This window comes from Equus quagga, chromosome 14, assembly GCF_021613505.1.
Source record: "Equus quagga isolate Etosha38 chromosome 14, UCLA_HA_Equagga_1.0, whole genome shotgun sequence".
In the NCBI taxonomy this organism is placed as follows: domain Eukaryota; kingdom Metazoa; phylum Chordata; class Mammalia; order Perissodactyla; family Equidae; genus Equus; species Equus quagga.
The window spans coordinates 27,970,046-27,990,035 of NC_060280.1; the positions used below are offsets into that span (position 1 = coordinate 27,970,046).

General features: G+C 50.7%; 1 pseudogene; it reads left to right on the forward strand.

The window, feature by feature from the left end:
* Window positions 1-5,328: 5,328 nt before the first annotated feature.
* On the forward strand, window positions 5,329-5,429 carry LOC124225921 (uncharacterized; annotated as a pseudogene).
* Window positions 5,430-19,990: the final 14,561 nt, after the last annotated feature.

A 19,990-nucleotide genomic window follows, 5' to 3' on the forward strand; every position in this document is an offset into this window, starting at 1 on the left:
TTTAGGAGGGCATCTTCCACCTGTTTTGCCATTCTGAAAGCAGGAATGGCATTGATTTTCTGGAGTGATTTTCTTTGGAGGTGTTATAAAAAGCTAAGGGGCAACACCAGATGTGCTTACTGGCTAACTGCTTTTTCAAAAATGTGGTTTTTTAAAAAAAATGTGTTTAATATTTACTAAGTGCTTTTCCAAACCCCAAACTTTCATATTACTTTTCTGACTTAATCTTCACCATAATCCTGTGAGGGAGTATTATTTTCTTCATTTTACAGATGAGGAAATGGGGGCTCAGAGAAGATAAGTGACTTGTCCTGAGGTGATAAATTTGGGACCAGAACCAGTTCTCCCATTTGCCTCTACGAAGAATGTTTGAAGCAATTGGAAGAGTTCACCCAGGAAAAGAGCAGACTCAGGAGGACGCAATCCATATGTCCCAAACTCCACAGGGATGGGGAAAGGGATTTCTGTGACTTATGTAAGCCTGACTTAAAATGTACACCTTTGGTTACTCTCCAATAATATATAAAGAACTCACACAACTCAACAACAAAGAATCAAACAACCCGATCAAAAAAATGGGCAGGAGACATGAACAGACATTTCTCCAAAGAAGATGTACGGGTGGCCAATAGACACATGAAACGATGCTCATCATCACTAATCATCAGGGAAATGCAAATCAAAACTACACTAAGATTTCACCTTACACCTGTTAGAATAGCAAAAATAACCAAAACAAAAAGTGACAAATGTTGGAGAGATTGTGGAGAAAAAGGAACCTTCATACACTGTTGGTGGGAATGCAAACTGGTGCAGCCGCTATGTAAAACAGTATGGAGATTTCTCAAAAAATTAAAAATAGAAATACCGTATGACCCAGCCATCCCGCTACTGGGTATCTATCCAAAGAACTTGAAATCAGCAATTCCAAAAGTCCCATGCACCCCTATGTTCATTGCAGCATTATTTACAATAGCCAAGACATGGAAGCAACCTAAGTGCCCATCAGCTGATGATTGGATAAAGAAGATATGGTGTATATATATACAATGGAATACTACTCAGCCATAAAAAAGGATAAAATCGTCCCATTCACAAGAACATGGATGGACCTTGAGGGTATTATGTTAAGTGAAATAAGCCAGATAGAGAAAGACGAACTCTGTATGACTCCACTCATAGGTGGAAGTTAAACATGTAGACAAAGAGAACAGATTAGTGGTTACCAGGGGAAAGGGAGGGTGGACACAAAGGGTGAAGTGGTGCACCTACAACATGACTGACAATAATGTACAACTGAAACTTCACAAGGTTGTAAACTATCATAATCTTAATAAAAAGTAAAAAAAAAAAAAATGCACGCCTCTGAACTAGGCTGGGAACTTCTAGAGCCTTGCTTCTGCAATGCAGGCAAGCACTGCGTCCCCAGTAAGATCTCTTCAGATTCTTTGAGGGAAATGCCACAGAGCTGTCCCGTGACTGCAGAGCAGCATGCACTGTGGCCCCAGAGACAGAACTGGGACAGGTCTCAGCTGCATCTAAGGAAGGAGTTTTTCCAGGCAGAGCAGCCCCTAGAGGGGATGAGCTCCTCCATCCCTAGGGTTGTGCAAGCAGGTGCTGGCTCCCTTCCATCATGGAGGCCGCAGGTGGGATTCTCACCCTGGGAAGGAATTAATATTAAGCTACTATTTATTTTGCCTCTTCCATATTTCAGGCATTGAACTAAGCAGGTTATTTAAATTGTTTCTAACCCTCACAACAACCCTTCATGATATATATGACCCCATTTCACAAACTTCACAGACTGAGCTTAGAAATGAAATGACCTGCCCAAGGTCACACAGCTAGGACAGGAGAGCCAAGCCTGGCCCCTGGCTCCCTCTGGCTCTGAAGCTGTACTCTTCCTCCAGTGTGCAGCGGCTGTGCAGTCTCCCAGAAGAAATATTGCGCTAAGTTTAAGTCAGAACCAGGGTTGAAAGCTGGCCTGGAGCAGGTGTGTGAGTGGGCATTGGAAGATAAGCTATTCCAATATTCCATAGGGCTCCCAGGAGAAACTCCAGAGAGGCAAAGTGTGCAGCAGCCCTTGAGCATGGTTAGAATGTGAACAGCACCCCACCCTCACCCCACCCTAGTCCAGAGTGGGCACCTAGGACAGCTTGGCACTCCATCCAAGGCCCTTTGCAGAGAGGGTGGCCACCATCCCATCTGCCCATACTGCACCAAGGCACTTCCCTATCCTTGCTGCTGCTGGGATTCACAGCCCGCTCTGCTCCCTTTCCTGCTCTGTCATTATCTCTACTCACATTGGTACAGGCTGCTCAGGAGTACCTGTTAGCCCATCCAGACGCCAGCTCTTCCTTGCCTGAGCCCCAGCAAACCTAGCTAGGGATGCTGCTGTAGACATTGCAGTCTGTGGACCCCACCCCCATTCACCTCCCTTCTACCCCGGTCACCTCTCCCCCTCCTCCTCCACCCTGTAAACACATACTGGCTTTCGTTCCTGCCTGAGCTGGTCCCCTCAGCACAGCCCTCTGGTCAGTCTCGTGTAGGAATGTGCCTGTCTCCCCCACAAATCCGCTCTCAAGACAGAGAATCACAGCCTGCTGGACTGAGGACGATCAGTGGCTACCAGAAGAGGCAAGGGCTCTCCCTAGGATCCAGTTTGTGACTGTGGATTCCATCCAGCGTCACTCAAGAAGCCCCTTATTCTGAGCTCAGTTGCACGCAGGTCTCTGGGGTGAGGCCCAGGCCCTCCACGCCAGGAGCTCCTGATCTCAACACATAGACCAAAGGTCACAACAGTGAGTCCAGAATGTGCTGGGCCACGGGAGTCATAGGGATCCAGATTCCCCCTGTGGTAGCAGGGGTCTAAGGCCAGAGGTGAGTCTCTGAGAGGCAGACACTGGGTCAGGGAATTATCTGGTCAGCCAGTACCCCTGCCAGGGAGTGTTACAACTTGGAGCGAGGGTGAGGGGATAGCCAGTCCCCGGGCTATAGTAGGAGCTGGCAGTCACATGGCTTTGACATCAGGAGGCGGGAGATCAAAGTTCTAGGCCTATCTTTGCCTGGCACTTGCTGAGTGTGACCTTTGGCACATCACAAATTCTGTCCTGTCTTCTTCCTGGGAGGGCGATACAGGTTAAATGAAATCACAGGTATGTGATCTGTAAAGGGCTGAGGAGCTATATAAACAAGTGGCTGCCCATCCTGGGATGCATCAGGGGAGGCTGAGTGACTTGCCTGTGTGGGACCTGCCAAGGCCTCTCCCACTGGGAGCTGCACTGTGGTTACAACTCTGTGAAACTAGGCCCAGACGGATGGGTAAAACAGTCAAGTTTGGGTGGAGGGGGTCTGGGATCAGGCAAACCTGGATTAGATGTCCAATTCCTCCTCTGCCTAGCTTTGGGTTCTTGACTGAGTCCTGAAATCTCTTTTCAACAAGTTCCCGTGTCCATAAAAGGGGAATAATGATTTTTCGCAGGATTGTGGTGGGAATGAAGTGGGAATGTTTATACACATACCTGCAACTGTGCCGGCCCACAAATGTGAGTTTCCTTTGGGCATGTGTTTCCTTCAGTTTCCCTTCATTTTGTTCTGGTTTTGTTTGTAAATTAAAAAAAAAATAATGAAACACACAAAAAAGAGGAATTCCCGTGGGAGGAGGTTGAGCCCAACGACAGTCCTGGTTTTTGCCCCTGACTCAGCGTGAGGACTTGGGAAGTACCTGCTCTTCTTCAGACTTCATTTCCTCATCTGTAACACCGGGGCTTCCATCAGAGAGTTTGTCCAAAGCCCAGCCTGGAAGGCATGGGATACTACCCAATTGTGAGCTCCTTCCACGGAGAGGCCCCTCCAGGCTGAGCTGAGGGATGGGGGTGAGGCAGGGACCAGGGGAGGGAGATGGAGTTGTGGGGGAGGGACAGCAGGCTGGGGAGGTGGCTGCTCTGTCACCACTGTGCGCTGGCCTGTGAATGGAGCAGGCCCTCTCAGCTTAGGAAGCCTGCTGCCTATTTTCCCACAGCCTGCCCAGTTGATGCCAAAACAAAACACACTTGCTTGCTCCCTGCTGGAGGGCAGCAGGCCAAAATGAGTGTCCTGGAGGGCTGGCAGATGCCCTGGCATCCTGCCTCTACTCCCTGGGCACCCGCCCTTCACCTGTCTGCAGCGCATCCACATACCCATGTCCTGTGGTCTGGGTGAGCTGAGCACCACCTTCCGTGGATGGTGGCCCAGTGTGTGGAGAGGAGCTTGCCCAGGACCTGCACTCCCCCTCCCCTTCTCATTTGCAGCTCTCCTCAACGGACCCCTCCCACACCTAAATCAGCCTGTGTTCCCAGTCCAGCATGGCCCCAAGATGTAATCTAATTCTTGCCATGCTGCTGTGGGCAGAGCGCGTGGCATCGGAATACTGGGAGCTGCTGTCAGTTGCTGTGGGAGGGAATTCCCTGGCTCAGGAAATCTCTTCCAGCGGAAGGGAGCAGGTGGTAAGTCTCCCCGAAGAGACAGACAACGCCAACGCTGGGTAAGAAGCATCAAATCCACCACCCCCGCCTTCTCTCTGATGCTTGTCTACACTGGGCACAGTAATGATAATAGCTCATACTTTATAATAGTTACTGTGTGTCAGCACTGCACAGAAATAATTAATTCTCACAACAACTTTGAGGTGGTTACTATTATTAGCCCCATTTTATCCTAAGGTCAGGCAGCCAAGAAATGGCAAACTGAGATTTGTACCCAATTAATGAGGCTCCAGGGTCTGTGCTGCTAACTACTATGCAAATCTGCTACCAGAAGATGCTATCTCCCATAAAACCCAGGTCCAAACTTGGAATGGCAAGATGCTTGCCCTAGTATCCTAGAATGCATTTTCCCAGATTTGCCTGAGCTGAGAATCACCTAGGGGTCCTTGTTTAAAACACAGGCCCTCAGCCCCACCCTGAGGATTCAGTAAGTGTGGTGTTGGGAAAGAGGCAGTGCCTGACACGTGGAAATTGCCTCCAAAATGTTTGTTAAATGAATGAATGCCCCTGCCTTCTCTGAACCTCCGCCCATCTCTAAAATGGAGTATGGAGCCGGCCTGGTGGCACAGCAGTTAAGTTCACATGTTCTGCTTCGTTGAGCCCCAGTTCACTGGTTCAGATCCTGAGTGCGGACCTACGCACTGCTTGTCAAGCCATGCTGTGGCTGGTGTCCCACATATAAAGTAGAGGAAGCTGATCACAGATGTTAGCTCAGGGCCAATCTTCTTCAGCAAAAAGAGAGGAGGGCTGGTGGCAAATGTTAGCTCAGGGCTAATCTTCCTCAAAAAAAACCCCAAAATTATGCTTGCTTCAGCATCACATATACTAAAATTGGAATGATAGAAAAGATTAGTGTGGCCCCTGTGCAAGGATGACACATAAAATGGGGTCACGTTCCCCACCTTGCCCTACCTCTAAGTGTGGCTGTGTGTTGAGCCGGTATGTGTATCTGCACCAGTTTTGCTTGGGAGAAAGGAGTTGTTTACAAGCACACCCAGCTGGCTCCTAATAATAGCTATAATAATAATAGCTAACATGTCTTGCATGCTTATGGAAGACCAGGCACAGCTCTGAGGAATTTGATGGTGTTAACCAATTGATTCTCACAACACTCAATTATCCTGACTTTAAGGATGGGGAAACTGAGGCTCAACAAGATTAAGTAACTTGCCTGTGATCACACAATTAGTGAGAAGGAGGATCTGAACCCAGATGGTCCTACTCCAGTGTCCAGATAGAGTTAACCACTCTATCATAGTTTCTGGACTCTCCCAGCCCCTCCTCTCGAGAACTGAGCTACCACAGTTTAATTGAGCAAATGGTTACTGCACCTATAGTGGTCAGGGAGGGTAGAATGGAAAATTGAATTAACAGGAGTTCTCCATATAGATGGAGAGACAAGATCTAGAATTCCCTCACTATCATTTGAGCCTGACTCAGAAACTCCAAAGCAGAGAATCAACGTGCTGTGGGAGTTCCACGTCAGGGAGGCTGCCTCTATCTAAAAGAGGGGACCCCAGAAGGCTCACTGGACATGGGCCTTGATGCATAGGAGGTGGACATTCCCAGGAGAGGGAGAATGAGAGCAAAAACCGCAGGCTGGTTGGGCCTGGGCCGTGTTTGGAACAGTCTGAGTAGTGAACCCTGGGAAAGGAGCCTATAAAGGTAGACTGTGGCCTGGGTGTCCCCCTTGATGTCTGGTCTAAATTTTAGAAAGTGATGCTCCTTACGGTGTTTATCACCTTCTGTAATAGGCATATGTACCGCCTATCTCATCCCCGTAGATCTCTGGGAAGAGATCTTGTTTGTCACTGTATCCCCAGCACCTAGAACAAGGCATGGCACCCAGCAGGCAAGCTAGTTGGATGGGTCTGAAGGTCTGAAGTCCCAGAGGTTTCCTAGCAATGGAACATTCACTGTGGGCTGCCAGGTCACAGACTAGAAGGCCCAGGACAGCATCCTAAGGGAGGGTGTACCTGAGGACCTATATAGGCCTGTCATCTGTTTGTATTCAGCCCTCTGTCCTCACACTCTGCACTGGGCCTGTGACCTCACTGCTGCTCCTCCCAGGGCAGGCTTGTGAGTACACAGGCCATAAACGAGAGGATGGACAGGTCTGAAGGACAAGGCTCCTTGGGCTGGGTCACACTAACTCCAGTGCCTATGTATTTCCTCCCCACACACTGGGCACTCAGCCTGGGGCTTGGGTCTAGTTCTAAGTTAGACTGACCGGCTGAATTTTGCTCCTGCTGCTTTCTAGCTATTTGGCTTTAACTGCATACACTGGATACTGCATACCTCTCCAATGTCATCTCACGCTGGCTCTGTGACCCTGGGCCCAGTTCTCACTCTCTCTGGGCCTCAGTCAGTGTACATGTTGGGGTGATTACCCTTGAGGCCCACGTGGCTCTGTCATTCTCTAGTTCTGTAACCATCAAGACCAGACAGTGCTTTCTAGATGGTAGCAAAATGAATGTACAAGTGAAGCTTGGTCTTTTCTCTCTGCGGCAGCTAGAAAAACCTCTAACTCAGCACTCATCACAGAGAAATGACTAAGGCCATAGGTATCATGCAGATATTCCATCTAGGTGACAGTTCTTTCAGGCATACCTGGAGATGGTTAATCCCCATTTGTACTCCCAGCCAGACCCTTGGCCACGCACTGGACCTCAGGAGGCTTGCCCCTGTGGGCTGCGTCATCAGGCCCCCTTGCCAACTGGCTTCTACTTGGGTTTGGACAATGAGAAACAACAGGAGACTGGAGGAAGTGAGAAGAGAGAGATTGGGCTATTTCTCCCTCTGCTCTCTCCACGCTTCGGTGCCTTCCCCACTCTCTCCTTGATCCGATTCCTGCCAGGCAGCCCTACCTCTCACTGGGCTCCAGTAACGCGATTCCTGCCCCTCCTTCAGCCATAGTCTCTGCACACTTCAGTGCAGCAGTCCTTTCATTATGTCTCTTCATTTGAACCATTAGAGGCGATTGCTTCCTGCTGGCCTCCTGACTATTACAGGACCCTCCACCTGGATCTGCCTCTTCAGCTCCCTCAGGTCAAGACTTTCCCCCAGAACAAAGAACCAACCAGCCCGGCCAGTGAACAGCCCTCCCATGCACCTGCTCTAGGACAGATGTGTGCAGTGTGGCTTCTTTGGGGGCCCCAGGGTCTGATTCTGACTGTCACTCCTAATGAACTCTTGTGGGAAGACTCAGATGAGGCAGGGGCATCTGCAGCAAGGTAACAGTGACTGGCATGGGGAACCAAGACCACGGAACAAGACATGCCTCAAGGCAGAGCATGGTCACACCACCGCTTGGGCAGGGTGGGCAGTAGGGTGAGAAGCCAGGAACCAGCAATGCTCAGAGCAGGCTACCTGGAGGGCTGGGCAGGGCCTGGCCAGGAACCAGTGCTGGAAAGGCAGAGAGGGGAGGGAGGGAAAGCTTATCTTCGCAGAGAGTTGAGCAAAGGCTTGGCAGAAGGAAGTGGGATCCCCGAGGGCAGGAGAGAGGGGCAGGGACTTGGTGGGGCACACAGTGGTCAGCGGCAGGCTGCCCCTTGTCATCCCTCAGGACATGGCCTCTCAACCTGCCTCAGCCTGGAACAGGGCTCCCGCATTCCCTCACAAGCTATCCCATCTCCCTCAGGGTTGGGCTGCCAGTCACCCCAACCCTTTCACTTCCCTTCCTAACCGCACCTGCCCAGACCACAGGCATAGCAGGGCCCAGGTTTCAGTTCTCATTTCCGCCGCACCTCTGTAGGCTCCTGAAAAGTTTCAATTTCTTGACAGGGGTTGGGCCTGATACTGACGTTGGTACCTTCAATCTTCTGTCACCACCTCCTTGCCGTCATTCCTGCCTCTCCCCCTACTCCCTCTCTCCTATCCTCTGCCTCCTAGCAGCCAGAGCAAGCCTTCTAATATGCTGTTTTGACCATGCTCTCCTCTGCTCAAGACCCTTCCATGGCTCCCTCTGCCCTACAAATTAAGCCCAACTTCTTAACAAGACATTCAAGGCCCTTTACCACATGACTCCAGCTGGCTTTTCTGAACTTCTCCTTCAATCTCACCATTGTAGGTGCCTTTTATTCCAAACACAACATATATATGCACTTTTCCAGAACTCATCAAGTTCTTTTAGCAACTTCACACTTCTGAATATGCTATTCCCTCTGCCTTCAGCCTTTCCTCCTTTTCTCTGCCTGATAAACTCATATTCACCCTTCAAACCACAGCCCCAAACCCCTGCTTCTGTAAAACTTTCCCTCCCCACCCAGGTCAGGATTAATCGTCCTGCCTCTGGGTCTCTAAACCTTGTTCAGATCTTGATGACAGCACTAAGCTGACTAGACTTCTACTAAGTTATATCCTTTTCTGAACTGCTCTTCCTTCCAAGACTCCAGCCCAGCTGGATTGTTCTTTAGCTACATGACCTTGGGCAAGTCACTTAACCTTCTCTGGAGTTGTCGCTGATCCCCCAGGCTGGATTAGATCTGTCGAGATTTTTCAGCACCTGTGCATACATTGATAGTCATGATTATCCCATGATTCTGTAACTATCTCCCATCAGGCTATGGGTCCCTTGCCAGCAGGATAACAGGCTAGCCTCCTTGTGACCAAATTGTCTCTCCATCCCCCCCTTTCCAGAAATCCTTATGGTAAGGATAAATTTAATCCAAACTCAGTTTTTGCAAGTGGGGAAACGGGGCCCAAAGAAGCACAGAGATTTGCCCAAGGTCATGAACCAGCTGAGGGGCTTTTTTCTCTGCCCTCCCCCAAGTCTTTGGGCCAGCCTACTCTCCAGGGACGACCCCAGCCTGGGCCAGGGCTCTGGACCAGAGAGCAGGCCTGCACCAGCCCTCACCTGTAGCTGTCCCATGGGTTTTCGGGGTGGAAGCTGCCAGACAGTTTTACTTCCCTCCTGGCTGCCGAGCGCTGAGAGCAACTGTCAGACCTCAGGCACTTCCGTTTCACTCAGAGCCAGGCTTCCTTTTCACCCCTTCCGTAGGCAGCAAGCAGACCGGGGGCCACAGCCTCTGTGCCAGCTCGTGGAGAGTTTTGTTTCTCTTTGGGGGGCCTAGCCTAGGATTGGTGGTGGACTCCCCGTAATGACAGTCTCCACCCTTTGGGATTTGTGGCAGGAAGCCTGATAACCCAAAACCCCAGGAAATTGGAGTCTTGACCTTGATGAAACCTCATTTGACCTATATAGTTGGGGAGTGAAAGGCCTTGCATGAGGAAACTCCTGCAGAATCATAAACCCCCAGAGCCAATGACGGAACCTGTTCATTTCACAGATGGGGAGACTGGGGCCCAAAAAGGGATTTTCCCAGAGTAGAAATGCAGTGATGTACCCAGGGGCATTTATTTGTAGGGAAGCCTGACCCTCAACTAAATGGTCCTAATCTGTGTTGTTCTTACATGCTTTGGCCTGTGTAATATTGTTTTGTTTTTCTGCCTCCCTTTTCCTGGCCCATCAGGGGCCCCTTCTCCCTGCTGCCTTGGTGAGCGCCTGCCTGCAACAGCAACTTCTCATCCCCAACGTGGCTGACAATTAACCTTTAAACTGCTTACAACCAGATGGCCGAGGGCGTAAAACTAATGTGTAAAATACAGATAAACGGGCTCAGGTCAAGGGCTTGAGGAACGCCTCTGGGATATCCGGGAGCCTTTTATGTTTAGAGTCTGGTCTCTGCAGCCTTCCCTCAGCAGAGAGAAAAGTCCAGGCTCAAAGGTGGGGCTTGGCACTATATCCTCACTGCTCTTTGTCAGTCCTCACTGGCTCACACGTAACCCACACATGCTTGGAGGAGGCCTCTGGAAGGAAGACAACAGCTTGCCCCTCTGCTTCTCTCACTTAGGTAACTTATCATCCCCAAGGCTGGGAGGGGCACTAAAGATTAGGCAGTTCAACCCCAAGTCAGAGTCAGAAGTCATTTCCTTCATCTGTCCTTTCTCTCCACAACCTTTATTGGACTCACACCACATCCAGGGCTTGGTGCTATGAGATCCAACAGGGTCTTGTCTTCAGGAAACTCACCACCCGAGGTGGGAGACAGACATGGAGAGAGACGCTGCAGTGGAGTGCATCATGCGCCCCGAGGAGGGAGAGACCAGGTTTCTCAGGGACAGAGATGCTCCCCTAGAAGGATGAATTTACCAAACGGAGAAGTGGAGGAATGGCTCCAAGCAGTTCTCTATCCTCCGACCTCCGAGCCCACCCTGTCAAGCAGGTGCCTGCTAGATCAGACTCCTGGACTTCTGCACAACACTTTGCCCTTCCCCCAGGCTTTATTTACTCACTTTCTTGGTCAACAAACTTCCCATGCACTTCATCTGTGAACACTCTGTCCTGGGCCCTGGGGACTCCTGACCTTGAGGTGCCCCCCGCCTGGTGGGGGATAGATGCATAGAGAGATAATGACCACACAGTGTGGACATGGTGTGAGGGAGGGAAGGACAGCAATGGAGAGCCAGCAAGGCACTTGAGCTATTCTGGGGGGTCAGGGAAGACTTTCTGCAAGAGGAGAGTTATGACCTGAAATCTGAGATGCAGAATCCCCTTTGATCCTCCGAACATTCCTGGAAGGTAGGTCTCATTATCTCCATTGGAGTGGTGATAAAACTGAGGCCCAAAAGAGGTCAATGTCTCACCTAAGGTCACACGGTTAGTAAGTAGGCAGATAGGGGGTGCATTCACCCCTGGCACCCAGCAGTGGAGTCCGAGGGTGGCACCACTGGAAGAGCTGGGCCCAGGGGGCTGGGACCAGAGGTAGGATGTTCAGTGGCACAGAGGGAGGAGCAGAAGCTGAGAGCTTGGAGCTGGGTGGAACCAGCAGGACATGCCATTCCCCCCCTACACAGAAGACCGGAGGAAGGGACAAGGAATACCAAACAGGGCATCTGTTCATGGCTTTAAGACAGCAGAGCTGGCTTGGTCCTTGGACACCATCTCATCTAGCCCCCATTAAACTGAAGCTCATCCAGGGCAATTTATGAGGACACACAGCGTCACAGTGGTTGGCCAGGCACTAGAATCAGAGGCTCTGTCCCCAGCCCAGGGCTCCATGCACAGCCCCAGCTGCCACTATATCATTTAATCGAAACTACATTCACTGGCACAGACTCTGGGTTGGACACTCCTCCAAGCATCATGGGAACCATGGGGATCCTCCCCTTCGCTGCTGTGGGGAGCTTACAGCTGGGGTGGGCAAGTCAGATCCGTCTCACAGACCTGGCCTCTCCAGGCAGCATATGGGGAGTGGGGCAGCAACAGGCATGAACAAAGTGTTGGGGAGTGGGGTGGGGAGGACGTCAGTGTCCCAGTTGCCCTGGGCAAGTCCTTGGACCTCAGCTCTCCCATATGTCCCAAGCAGAGACTGGAGCTAACAATCTCTGAGGTCCCTCGGTTCAGGCAGTCAGGCCTCTACACTTGCTTGCCTTGCAAAGGTTGGGAGGTAGGGCTGGGCCAAGCTTCCTGTAGGCTGGTTGGTGGGAGACAGAGGAAGTGGCTTGAGCTGCTTGAACCACCCTTGCTGCCTATGTCAGGGCTGACCCATTAGCAGCAGGGAAATCACAGACTCAGCCTTCAGACATCTGGGAGGTGTTGGGCAGCCAGGGTATTTTTAGAAGGCCAGAGGCAGACATGCCCGGAATCCTGGGCGTGGCTGAGCCAAAGAGGCTGGGAGGCCGGCAGAGGGTGAATCAAAAGAGGTGGTCCCAGCCCTGGTTCTTACTTCACCAAGGTCAGCTGGCCTTCCCTTTCTCCAGAGACCAGTGCTCAGGCCTGTTGTGTGCAAGCTCTGGCTTCTCTGATTGGCCGCTAATCTGCTTCCTTCACGTACTGAGCCGTTACAGGGCCTCAGGGAGAAGATGTGTGTCCCCGGCTCTCGATCCGCATTGATTCCTTCCACTAGCTCTTCAGGTGCTTTCTCTGGCCCAGATGAGATGCTGGGCCCTAGGGATATAGAATAGAAAGGAGGCAACCCTGGAGGGGCTGAGATCTGTTGGGAGAGGGGGCAGGGAAGATGGGAACACAGCGATAACACCCCAAGACCACTTTGGGAAAGCCTGAGGCCACTTTGGGAGAGGAGGACATGAGGGCCTGAGGGAGCTAGGAAGGGGCCTGTTGGTTTCCCAGGCCACAGGACCACGTGATTATCTGTGGCCAAAAATGTAAGCTGCCAGGGCAGGTACCATGGCATAGTGGTTAAATTTGCTGTGCTCCACTTTGGAGGCCCAGATTTGCAGGTTCAGATCCTGGGTGCAAACCTGCACCAGTTGTCAGCCATGCTATGGTGACAACCCACATACAAAATGGAGGAAGATTGGCACAGATGTTAGCTCAGGGTGAATCTTCCTCAAGCAAAAAAAGAGGAGGATTGGCAACAGATGTTAGCTCAGGGCTAATCTTCCTCGGCAAAAAAAAAAAAAAAGAAAAAAAAAGTAAGCTGCCAGCTCGGAGGCAAGCTCAGGATTATAACTGAAGGGTGATTATCAGTCTTTTCTAGAGCCACGTCTTTTCCTCTTACATTATTTCTGAAAGATGATATCTCAGAATTGGAGTAAAGGGTAAGACAATCTTTTCAGTTCTTGACCTTTCACCTACCAGAAAAAGTGCCCAGTTTGCAGTGGCAGCTCTAACAAATGGATGCTCCTGCTTTCTTCTCCCGACCCCATCCCCGTGAATCCCTCCAGGCAAGTCCACTCCATGGTATTATAGACGAAGACCCAAGACCCAGAAAGGAGCATGTCCAGCTCAGGACTAAGGAAGGACTCTGACCTCTGTCTGGAACCTGCGGATTCCCACGTGGTCAAAACCACGAGACAGGCACTCCCGGCCCACCCATCACAAGGAGACGGCTGGGGCATGGGGTGGACAGAGGGCAGGAGTCCAGCCCCACACTGTGCCCCATCACCACTGACTCTGCAGCTTAGATTTGGCCTGTCCCTTCCTCCTCCCCAGGATGGTCTAGCCTCTCAGCCCAGTGCTTCTCAAACTGGGCTCCTCAGTTTCCTGAGGGTTTCCAGCCTTAGTCTGTAAGTTCTCTACCTGAATTTTTAAATGTTGTAGCTTCTCTTTGATGAGAATCTAAGTAAATTAATATGAGCATATTCTGGCTTGGTAGGAATGCAGAGCATCCTACAGAAGAGGCGGCTCTGAGTGTTGGCGCCCATGTCTGGGTTTATCAACAAACTGGTTCCAAAGAATCTCTTAAAGTGATGACACTGAACTTCAGTGTGGTATCTCAAGCTGACTTATCAAGTTTGAAACTCACTGCTCCAGCCAAAATGCTTATTTTCTTCCTGTAGGATCCTGGGCAGAGAAAGAACACTCTCAGTTGGGGTTAGAAGGCCTGAGTTCTAATTTTGTTTCTGCTCCCAGCTGATGGTTGAGCCTTGGAAAACTCCCTACCTGGGTCTGGGTCTGCGTCTGGGCTTCTTCATTTGTAAAATACTGACTTCGGGTCAGACAATCCCCTGCCCATTCTGGCTCTCACAGGATTCCAAACTGTGATGAGCGACCTCTACCCCCACACGCCAACCCAACCCCATTTCTGAGGCCAAAGGGGCACCGGGCTGCTGGTGGAGACACAGGCAGAGAAGTAGAGCCTCCAGGAGGGCGGGTGACAGAGATAAAGGAGGCAGCCTAAGGGAGGTTGGAGGTCATCAGGAAGAAAGCCTCCAGGCCAAAGAGAGCACCTGCAGCCAGCCAGGCTGTCAGCGGGAGACCCACCCAAAGGCCTAGAGGCTCCTCCCAGGGTGGTGGGATTCCGTATCCTGGGCACCTGGGAGGTCAGGGAGCCTAGCTAGCCCTCACTGGTAGGGGATTCCCCTCTGAGATTCCCCAGCAAGTCATCCCCCATCTCACTCCACCCATCCCCCCCGCCAGGGACCTAGAGCCACCCTCTTGTATAGGCCCACCAGATCCCAGCTCACTCTGAGGACCCGCTGTGGACAACCTTCCACCAACATGCATCCCTTGGTCCTGCCCAACTCCCACAGATTGCCTAGATCTCAAGTTAGGAGTCCCCTCTGTCAGGAAGCCCTCCCGTCTCCCCCACCCCAGGCAGCGTCAGGGCCTCTATGAGCCTCTGTTCCTTCCACGGATCCACTGTAATTGTTTTCTGTCCATCTCTCCCTCCAGACTCCCTGCTGCCTGGGTTAATTCAAACACTGTGAAGATGACAGTCTCTTGATGCAAAGAGCTTTTTAACTCATCAAAACTTTCCCGAAGTCAGCTCTGTGCCGGGCACTGCTTTGTGACGAGCTGTGCTAGAGGTTGACTCTGGCCCTCAGGCCTTCTTCATCAGAACTGCTCTAGTGTCAACTTGCTGTTTGCCCACAGGGGCTGGGAGTGGGCTTCTGTGAGCCCTCTCTCTCTTTGCTGGGAAAAGATTTGAAGCTCTTGGCCAGGGAATTTCAGGCCTGGAAAAGCAGCTGGAGTAGCAGGAAGTGCATCCCATAGGCCCCTCCTGACTTTGGGATGCCTGCCCTCCAGATCAATGTTCCAGCGCCTGGGGCAGGCTTTGCCTGCTGGTGACAGTTTGCGGACTGAATAAACTAATCTGGGCACCCCACCGTCTGACCCATCAATTTGTCCTGTCTTGTCATCCTATACCTGAAGGGGTCTCCTGGGCTAGAGAAGTGAGTGGGGGACTGCCAGACGGAGGAGAGGGCAGAATGGAGGCAGGGAGTCCTGGGGAGAGAGTGTGGGTAGGGAAATGCTTGGGGGTAGGTGGGGTGGTCCCCACCACACCTGGGTGGAGGTGGCTGCCTCTTCACCTGGGTGTGGGATCATCCTAGCTTTCAGTGACTTGTTCCCCACCTTGGCCCAGCTGAAGAGGCTTCAGAGCCCAGAGGTCATAGGTCATCACCTCCCAGAAAAACCCTGCCCAGCCCCAAGATGGCCTGTCCTCAGCACCCCAGCCCACTGAGCAGAGAGAACACTGGGCTGTGAGTCAGGAAAGTGTGTGGTTTGGGCAGATGACACCTCCCCTCTGGGCCTCAGTTTTCCCAGGTGTGCAATGAAGAGATGGACTCTGTAAACCCCCAGGGGCCCCTCCAGTCAGGACAGAGTGTGTGCAGGATGCAGGGGAAGAAACTGCTCCTGTGTGGGGGGTGCTGGCTGGGTGCTCCCATATCTCCCATCCCATGTAATCTCACAGCCACAGAGTGAGAAAGAAATATCCCTCCCCACGTACAGCTGGTGGCACTGGGGGCACAGGCTGCCTTGGCCGCTTCAGGAATCACACCTGTGAGCTGAGGTGGGGCTACCAGATTTTTGCTCTAGGAAAGAAGGATGGCCTGCAGATGTTTTGTTTTGTGGTAAAATATATATAAGATAAAATTTACCATTTTAACCATTTTCATGTGTACAATTCAGCGGCATTAAGTACATTCACAACGTTGTGCAACCATCACCACCATCCACTTCCAGAACTTTTCCATCCCAAACAGAGTCTGTACTCATCACACAGTAACAGTAACTCCCCTTTTCTCTCCTCCCAGCCCCTCGTGCCCTCTTATTCGACTTTCTGTCTCTATGAATTTGCCTATTCTCAGTACCTCATATAAGTGGAATCGTCCAATATTTGCCCTTTTTTCTCTGGCTTATTTCACTTAGCATGATGTTTTCAAGCTTCATCCATGTTGTAGCATGTATCAGAACTCCAATCTTTTTAAGGCTGAATAATATTCCATCATATAGGTACAGTACATTTTGTTTATCCATTCATCTGCTGATGGACAATTGGGTTCTTTCCACCTTTTAGCTATTGTGAATAATGCTGCTATGAACATGGGTGTACAAGTATCAGTTTGAGTCTCTGCTTTCACTTCTTTGGGGTACATACCTAGAAGTGAAATTGTTGGATCATATGGTAATTCCATATTTTACTTTTTGAGGAACCATCAAACTTTTTCACAGTGGCTGCAGCATTTTACCCTCCCACCAGCCATGCATAAGGGTTCCAATTTCTCTATATCCTCTCCAATAGCTGTTATTTTTCTTTTTATTATTTTATAATAATAGTCATTCCAGTGACTGTGAAGTGGTATCTCACTGTGGTTGGCCTGGATTTTTTTTTTTTCTTAACATATTTTAGCTGCAGAGTCCTTTTATCAAAGGAAATTTAGGGGCCGGTCGGGTGGCACAGCGGTTAAGTTCGCACGTTCCACTTCAGCGGCCTGGGGTTCACTGGTTGGGATCCCAGGGGCGGACATGGCACGGCTTGGCACGCCATGTTGTGGCAAGCGTCCCACATAGAAAGTAGAGGAAGATGGGCATGGATGTTAGCTCAGGGCCAGTCTTCCTCAGCAAAAAAGGGGAGGATTGGCCGCAGATGTTAGCTCAGGGCTAATCTTCCTCAAAAAAAAAAAAGAAATTTAGGCTACAGAAAATCTGCATGACGAGCTAGCAGTGGTGAACTGGAGGTGAGAGGGGCTGGTAAGATGTATGTCGGGTGCCCTTGTGTGAGCACCCTTCCTGTCGGGCCCCCACAGCACCCCTGAGATCTTTCTGAGGAACCTGGTGGCACAGCGTAAAACGTTCCTGGCTCCTGGTCACTGAAGTCACTTCCCTTCTGGGGCACTAGCTGGAGGAAGCCGAGTGTAACAGTGGCAGGAAGCGTCTTGTTCTTCGTCCTTGGGAGAGGACTTCGCCAGCCACCCTGGAGGAGGCCTCTCTGTTTTGGCAGTCCCACTTCAGGTTATCAGATGTAAAGAGGCCCTGGCAGAACAAAATAGGACGCTGTGTGGGCTGACAAAGGCTGCTTCTCCCAAGGTCCGATTGGGTGCAGAGCCAGCGAGGAAGGCAACACACTTGCAGGGGACGAGGAGCTTCCAGGGTGCAAAAGAAGAAGGCCCCGGGCCTTCCCTTGTGAGGTTCCAAATTATTCAATTCTCCCCAGAGAAAACCACCCCCAACAAACTCCACTGGTCAGTGGGAAAGGACACCTGGTCCCCCAAGGGGAGCTCACAGGTGTGGGAAAGGGGCCTGCACTGGGGACCAGGCTCAACTCTGTGGCCCAAGGCCTAAAGTCTCCTTTGGACTTTCCTTCTGGAGAAAATTGCCTGACCTGAGGAGTGTGAATAAGAGCTGGGACTTTGGAGTCCTGTGTTTGTGGCTCCTGGGGCTCTGAGCAGCGAGGAGAGCAAGGCTGGTGTGCAACAGTGACTTCTGCTGAAATGAGCGAGTCCCCGAGGGTTTTGAGTAGACATATGAGGTGGGAGAGGAGGCCTCCAGAGGGGCAGATTGAAGTTTCTATTGATAAGATCTTGTGGGAGCTCAAGCAATTAGTGGGGAAGAAATGTGACTATAATTTGTATGTCAGGCCGCTGGAGTGACCACACCAGTTGCATGTAGTTCTCAAGTTCTTTGCTTCTCCAGCTCCCAGAGGTGGGGCAGGGTGAGGGGTACCAGGCAAATGTATTATCCCTTTCTGTACCCAGGCACTCTTTCAAGACAGCCCTGGAGAATGGCAGGGCAAGTCTCTGGGCCTCTTTCCACATGTCAGTGCCCTGTGAATCCTTCTCAGGTACACTTCAAAAGCTTCCCAGCTTCTCCTCATCCTCAGGATTCCACTATGCCCCCTTGCCCAGGTCTGTAGCCCAGGACAGCACTCAAGTACTCAGGTTATTTCCTGATCCCTCCCTCTATCGAGACTTACGCAGGGGCCAGCCCTGTGGCCGAGTGGTTAAGTTCGCATGTTCCGCTTCGGCGGCCCAGGGTTTCACTGGTTTGGCTCCTGGACACGGACACGGCACTGCTCACCAAGCCATGCTGAGGTGGCGTCCCACATGCCACAACTAGAAGGACCCACAACTAAAAATACACGACTATGTACCAGGGGCTTTGGGGAGAAAAAGAAAAAATAAAATCTTTAAAAAAAAAAAAAGACTTATGCAGCCTGTGCCCAGTGTGCCCAGTTCCCTCTGAACTTCATTAGGGACTCTGAGCTCCGCTGACAGACCAAATTGACCTAAGGATTGATGGCAGTAGTCGGTTAATCTAGCCAATAAGAGCTTTATATACATCCCTTCCCTGATTCCATTCACGTTTTTCCAGGGATCTTACTTCCTCCCAAACACAACAATCTGAACAATAGGTTGTTGGAATGTACCACCTCGATAGTCTTTCAATCCTGTTGTGCAAAGAAGGTATGATTCTACTGGCAGAATTTTAGGCACCTTGAAAAGATGTTTGGGAAGATATTTTCTTGCCAAATAGGCATCCTCTGCTAACCCACAGAGAAGACAGCATTTTCTGCCTACACGTGAGGGGGCCCAGATAAGGCCCAGGGCTCTGAGCCAAACAAGCCTAGTCCCAGCTGTGACCTTCAGCTCCACTCCCCTGGCCAAGATGCTAAATTCAGGTCGCGCATCGGTCCCGAAGCAGGTTAGACCCGTCACCGTCACCGTGGGCACGTGCCTGGGCAACCAAATTTGCCTAAGATAAAATTCTGATTATGCAAAAGGTGTCTTTAGCCTGCAATGTTTTCCATACCCAGCACACAAATGAGAACATTTCTTCTTGACTACACTTGAAAGGAAAAGAAAGACAAACAGGATAAAGAGCAAGATAAGAGAATAGAGCAGGAACCAAGGAACTGAATCCTATCAGCCATCCAACCTTCATTCCACCAGCCTGCTCATCTACACCCCATTTTACTAATCCATTCTTGCAATCAACCAATCAATCTTCATTCAACTAATACGCAAAGGAGCCAGTCTTCATTCAATCAAACATCTTGTATTTATTGGAGAACCAGTTAATTTCACTCATTCATTCACTTTCTTTAAGAAATCAACCTTCATTCAACCAACAAAGTACTAAGTAGTCATTCAATCTTCATTCACCCAACTAAGTATTCTAAATATCAAAGCTCAGGGCTGGAGGAGACCTCAAAGGCCATCCAGTTCAGTCAATTCAATCTTGTAGGAATCCTCTCCATTGCAACCTTGCCAGATAGACACCCAGGCTTTGTTGAATACCTCTAACAATGGAGAGCTCACTATCTTCAAAGGCAGCCTGGACTGCTATGGGACAGCTCTGGCTGTGAAAAAATATTTTTTGGTCCCCTTGCAATGTTCGTTTCTGCCTCTGGTGCTGCATATCAGGCCACCAAGAACAACTTGTCTCCTGTGCTGGGAGAGACTGTCAGCAGGTAAAGATGGAGATTATGTCCTCTGGGCTCTCTCCTTCCCTCACCTGACCCGTGTGGGTGATATCCCCTCTTTGTTCTGGTCTCTCTCTCATGGTCAGGCAGCCTCACTCGGTCCAGGGCTCTCTCCTGGTTGGGGATTGGAATGGGAGGCAACCTTCCAGGTAATATGTGACCAGCTCTAAGCTAAGGGGATAGTCACCTCCAGTTCTGAACAGACCAAGCCCCTGAGTGTTTGTCATGCTGCCATTTTGCTGAAGGGTTCTCCCGTCACCTGGTCCACATGCCCTCCACCTCCCTTCGCTATAGTTG